At 35.5% G+C, this 6,860-nt stretch overlaps 1 pseudogene; it reads right to left on the reverse strand.

Annotated features, from left to right (window-relative positions):
* Window positions 1-384: 384 nt before the first annotated feature.
* On the reverse strand, window positions 385-503 carry LOC112479357 (annotated as a pseudogene).
* Window positions 504-6,860: the final 6,357 nt, after the last annotated feature.

Below are 6,860 nucleotides of genomic sequence, written 5' to 3' on the forward strand. Positions count from 1 at the left end.
GTTTTTAATTGAGCCTTCTGTAACTTGTAGCTAAAAATTTTCTAGGTGGAAGTTTACATTCCCAAGATATTAAATAACAATATAGTATTTAACGAATGAATACTTTAGTAACATTTTTACTCATTTTTGGTAAACATTGAAGAGAGAAACTGCAATTTATTATGATAGAAAGGTGAGTTCGTGCAGATTAAAACTTAAATTTTAAATATTATTTCTGGTTCACCTTGCTTGTGTCCTTTGCTCATTATACTTTGTGGTCTCTGAAATGTAAACATTCTCCAACAGTCTTTTTTAAATTTTTTTATTTTTTAGGCAAGGCAACCCTTGGTTGACCTCACAGATTGCAAGGACCTTGTCAGTTTACAATCTCTTTTTTTTTTTTTTTGCTTACAGCACCTGGTCTTCTTAGATGGTCTCCCATGCAAGTACTAACCAAGCCCGACCCTGCTTAGCTTTTGAGATCAGACGGGATCAGATTTGTTCAGGGTAGCACAGCCATAGACTTCTGAAAAGGCTAAAAGTTTGTACAACACTTAATGTATGTAAAATCTATAAATCAATCAAAATAATTCTTTTATGTCTTCTCATCACATATAACTCTGACTTAAATAAAATTTTTTGGATTATTTGTTTTAGTTCTGTGAAAAATACCGTTGGTATTATAATAGGAATAGCACTGAATCAATAGATCACTTTAAGTAGTACGGACACCCTAACAATTTTAATTATTTTGATCCATGAGAACAGTATAACCTTCCATTTTTTGTGTGTCTGATTCTGGGGCTCCAAAATAAATAAATAAATATGTCCTATATCTTTCACATTTCACATTTAACATCTCTGTTGACTAATTTAGAATCTGTAAATATATATTTTATATTGGCTTATATAATAAATGGAAACAAGTCAAGGCAGCCTGCACTGCAGTGCTCATTATTGTTATTGGTGCTTACTAAGTCCCAGGGTCAACACTAAGTTTCCAAATTGACATCTTATTTACTTTACATCAATGATATTTGATAGGCACAGACAGATATGATTAGTGTGGTGTAGCGGAGATTGCTAGCTGTTCATCTTTTTCCAGAACACACACTCCCCAGTCTTTCTTGCAGTGAGCTGCAACATTTGACTGGGTTCTAGACATGATGGACACCATTCTAGGGCCAGCGTGTTCCTTTTCCACATTCTCTTTAACCTTCTGTGGGCTGGATACAAATGACAATGAGGCCCTGAGTTGGTGACAAAGTTACAAAAAAAAAAAGCCAGGAAGTGATTACAATAGAGTCAGGATGAAGAATGGATGAATGGGGCGCACAGAAGGCTCTGGGTTTCTGTCAGTGTTCTAATTACACATCTGCATGTTGGTTATATGCGGTTCATATAAAAATTACTTAAAGTATATGTTTTATATACTTCTAAGTATGTATTTACGATAAAATCACAGTAAATTAAGTCTACTAAACTTTTATTATATTTCTTAAATTGAACATTAAACTAACTCAAAAGCAAAAATTGGTATAAATGCCCAAGTATATGGAACAGTCTTCTTAGCACAGAACACCTCACACAGAAGAAAGCAGCAGAGGCAAAGTAACACATACAAAGTTATCCAGACCAGTCTGGGGAAAAGATAATTCTCTTTACCAAACCAGTGAAGAATTTCCACAAGTTGTGGGAGGAGAAAAGCCAATATACAACCTTATCGTACAGTTCTGGAGAATGTTATACATACATCATTTTGCTTAAGTTTATGCTATTATTAAAAGGGTATAGTTTTCATCCCATATTATATAATTTTGTGTTCCCAAACTTTTCTAATTCTTGATAAAATCTTTTCTTAAATAACTTTCTTAGAAATTATTTTTGACAATTGTGTTATGGTAACAATTTAGGAATACAGAAACATTGATATATTTAGGCATAGAGAAAAGACTGTGCTCCAATCTCCATAAATATCATAAATTATAATAATTGAGTCAGAATCAAGTCATAATATTAATTCATGTTCAGAGGTGACTTAGCAGTAAGTAACTTTGTGTTGAGTCCCAGAATATAGAGTAAGAGCATTTTATATCTCACTTGCTTGGATAAGCATTATTCTGGAGATCAGGATAGACCTGATTTTGAAGATGGAAGTCAGAGGCAGAATGAATAAGTAGTTGGCCACTGTTTCCTTGCATGTTTGCACACATAATGCAGTCACCATGACTTTTGCTTTCTGTAAATAAGTTACAATATTAGGAACTTGCCATGGACTCAAAACAAATTATTTCATTTTTTTTAATAGTGAAAATGAACAATTTGGCAGTTATTGCTAGGAACGACAAAAATAACAGAAACATAAAACACAAACTAGAAAGGGACAGTTACGTAAGATAAAGGCCAAAGACAAGAGCTTACTACCCTTGACCTTTGGATGGAGTTAGGAAATGTGAACAGATTAACATTATTTGACAGAACTCTGGTTTCAATCATTAGGTTGTTGTTCCTTCCCGGAATGCTGTTCCCTTCCTCATTGCACACCCTGTTTTCTATACCTTAGCCCCATTTGAACTCCCAATTTTTCACGTTAACTTAATTATTCTGTCCTTACGAAGCCATCCTTGAATAATGCTCTCTCTCACAGAATATTATACATACAGTTGATTATTCATGGATGTTATATTCTATAAAGTCACCATGAACACTGAAATGCTGAACCACTGCTCCTACTAGAAATACAGGGTTAAGTTCCTGTGAGCCTGCGGTCCTAACATGTTTGCCAACTGATAGATATGTAACCTTATGTGTATTTCTGTATAGAGACACCTTGTTTAATATATACTGTTGGTCCATTAACATTGAACTCATACACAACAGCACTATAACTCATGCCTTAACAAAGCTTATCTGACACAGTTAAATTCTCCAGAAGGCACAACACCACCTTATTGCACTTAGGAACACCGATGAGCACTTCAGCACTCTTGGGGCATATATCAAAACTACCAAGAAAAGCATAAAAATGGGAAAAATGTAGCACTAAATAGACAACAAAAAGGACAATTGTTTGCAGGCTTATCTGACACAGTTAAATTCTCCAGAAGGCACAACACCACCTTATTGCACTTAGGAACACCAACGAGCACTTCAGCACTCTTGGGGCATACATCAAAACTACCAAGAAAAGCATAAAAATGGGAAAAGTGTAGCACTAAATAGACAACAAAAAGGACAATTGTTTGCAGCGTGAGAACAGAAACAAGACGGCAGAGGGTTCCACCTCAGATTGTTTGACCTCAGCTGAGAACATGCACATCAGGCAACTCAATTTTTTCACTGCTCTGCATTGCTGCAAAAAAACTAGGAAAGCACCATAAGTATTAATTTGGAGTTACAGATAAGATACATTTTAGTGAACAGGATAATTTGCAAATACAGAATTAGTGGGGATTGACTATATCTCCATAACAGAGTCAACAGACTGGACAGCTAGGTCCTTGTGAACTAGTTAATTTGTTTTCTTCTTCCTATCCCCATGGCCTTATACTTAAATAAAGGTTTTGAATATTATATGAATGAATGAATTAATTGAATAAAATGTATTTTGGTTAATATTTTTAGTACAGTCTCCATATATTCAGAAAAACTTCTTTTTAATTAAGGACTTTGTGCATAAATTTGGTGATATCTGCTTTGGTTGCTTGGGGTTTGTTTTTAAATTTTGAGGGGTTTTTGTTTAGTTTTTCATCTATCTTATTTTTTTCGTTTTTTACCTTTTGACCTCCTTTGCCCATTTCTCCCGTCCCCCACCCTCCATTCCCCACCTCCTGCTTCTGGCAACTACCAATTTGTTCTTTGTATCTATGAGTTTGGTTGATTGACTGATTGCTTTCACATGTAAGAGAGTTCATATGGTATTTTGTCTCTCTATCTAACTATTTCACTTAGCATAATGCCCTCTAGGTTTATTCACGTTGTTACAAATGGCAAGGTCTCATTTTTTTTTTATGGCTGAGTAATATTCCATTGTATATACGTACCATATCTTCTTTATCCATTCATCTATCAATGAACACTTAAGTTGCTTCCATATATTGGCTATTATAAATAATGATGAAATAAACATAGGGGTGCATATATCTTTTCAAATTAGTATTTTGGATTTCTTTGGATAAATACCCAGAAGTAGAATTGCTGGGTTGTATGGTAATTCTATTTTTAATTTTTTAAGAAATCATCATACTGTTTTTCATAATAGCTGTACCAATTTACATCCCACCAACAGTGCACATTTTTTTTCTCCACATTCTTGTCAACACTTGTTGTTTGTTGATTTATTGATAATAGCCATTCTGACAGGTGTGAAGTGATATCTCATGGTGGCTTTGATTTGCATTTCTCTGATGATTAATGATGTTGAACATATATCATGTTTCTGTTGGCTATCTCTATGTCTTCTTTGGAGAAATGTCTATTTAAGTCTCCTTCCCATTTTTTAATTAGAGTTTGTTTTGTTTCATCTTTGATGTTGAGCTGTGCGAGTTCTTCATGTATTTTGGATATTAACTCCTTATTGAATATATCATTTGAAAATATATTCTCTCATTTAGTAGGTCATATTTTTGTTTTGTCGATGGTCTCCTTTGCAGTGCAAAAGCATTTTAGTTTGATGTAATCCCATTTGTCTACTGCTTCTGTGTCAGTGCAGAGTTCTATATGTTGACAGTGATGGCCTATGCAAGCCCTCGATGCACACTGTCATCATGTCCCTTCAGGTCTATTCTCTGCTGGCTGTGATTGTATATGTGGGGGCATATCTTGGTGCCTGGGCCCACACAATATGCATGCTGAGGTTGATGTTCTGTGATGCCAACACTATCAACCACTACATGTGTGAGATCTTCCACCTCCTGGAGCTCTCCTGCACCAGCATCACATAAATGAACTGATAGTTATTGTTATGGGCTTTGGTGTTGGTGTCTCCAGCCTCATCATCATTGCCTCTTACACTTTCATTCTCCTCCGCATCCCACACATTCATTCCACTGGTAGAAGATCCAAAGTTTTCAGCACTTGTAGCTCACACATAATGGTTGTTGCTATTTTCTTTGGGTCAGAGACATTCATGTACTTTCATCCTTTTCCTGTTTTGTCCATGGACAAGAGTAAAGTGTCTATTGTGTTCTCTACCATAGTCGTGCTTATGCTCAATTCACTAATCTACACCTTCAGGAACAAGGAGGTTAAGATCGCCATGGAAAAAAAGCATTACATTATTTAATAGGGTTGTTGGGAAAAAGTTAATGCAAATGTCAGTTTGTAGCATAGTATTGGAGGCCTTATAGTTGTGAAATTTACTCTCTTCACTTCCTTCTTCCTTCTTGTTCGTCCTCCCTCTCTTTCTTTCCTCCCAGTATTTAACTGTAAGAACAATTTAAAAGAAATATTCACACCTTTTTAAAGTCGGTTTAAAGTCGGTTCACAGAGATAAAACTGTTCTGGTTATGGAAAAAATGTCTTTCATAGAAACCTTAGATACTAGAGTTCACGTTTGAACTTCAGAACTATACTTAACTGTCTAATATCTTTGTTTGAATACTCCACAGGCACCTAAACTTAACATGTGAAAATTAACCTATCAGAGTAATATCTCCAAGCCTATCAAACTCTCCTCTCTTCCTGTGATCTCTGTTATCATGAATGGCGCCATCGTCTAACTGCTAAAATTTCAAACTGCTCTTTTCTGTGATTCCTCTCTCTTTACTTGTCCTCCACACACAAATTATCATGTGCTGAATATTTTTGTTCTCCTCCTGGCACCATCATTTCTCATCTGGACACCAGCCTCCTAACTGGCCTCTCCCTCTCTTATCTTTCCCCCTTGAAATCCATCCTCCACACTGCAACCAAAGTTCTCTGTCCATGCTTCCAGAAAAATCGTATTTACCTTGGTTTACTCTGTTTGCTGAAATTGCCTTCAAGATAAATCTAAATCTCCACAGTATGCTAAACAAGAATCTTAATATTTTTGACCTTGTTCACTTTTCTACCCTGATCTTCTGTCACTACCACCCCCTCCTCCATGCCTTCTTCCCAGCACTCTACTAAAGTAATACAAAACTTCTCCAATTTAATAAGTTCTTTTTCCTTTGCAGACTTTCTCACAAGCTCTTCTTCCAGTCTGGAACACCCTGATGTATTACCTTCCTTTGCCTTGCTCAATCTATCTCTCCTTCAGGAGTAAGTTGTCCAGAACCTCTGGAAGTCTTTCCAGGACAGAAAGACAAAGGAAGATGACCTTCAGATATGTGCTCACAGCACTCTGCGCCTACCCTATTGGGATACAGATCCCATTGTACTGAAATTTCTTTACCCCTTTAATGTATACTCTGATTGTATTTATTGAATTATTTTAAAAAAAAACTTTAAGAAGCTCATATGCAGGAAAAATTTTAGTTCAGTACAAGGTATTATGTTGTATAAGACATATATTAATCCAACTTGGATTTTCAAAAATGGTAAGAGAATAACTTGAGAATGTATAGAGTATATAGGTGTTTCTCTTGCTTTCTTTTGCCTATCTTTCCTTGAAAATACATTTTGCTTATTGAACAGTGAGGCTTTCTCCATGGTTACATTCTATTTCCTTTTCTTTTCCTAGCACACTCTATTCCTGTTTCTAACCCTATTTGTTTTCTGTTAAAGCTTCAGATGTCAGCTGAAGGAAAACTCCCATTCAACCCATCATGTAAAGTTTAGATACTTTTTTTTTTAATGTATTTCTCAGAGTGTAGCACCAATGGTTCTGACATCAGTAATGAGAGAAGTTTTTACCACTTGCTTTTATAATTGCCTGATTATTTGTTTTCTCTGTGAGG

This window comes from Pteropus alecto, unplaced genomic scaffold, assembly GCF_000325575.1.
Source record: "Pteropus alecto unplaced genomic scaffold, ASM32557v1 scaffold674, whole genome shotgun sequence".
Taxonomy (NCBI): domain Eukaryota; kingdom Metazoa; phylum Chordata; class Mammalia; order Chiroptera; family Pteropodidae; genus Pteropus; species Pteropus alecto.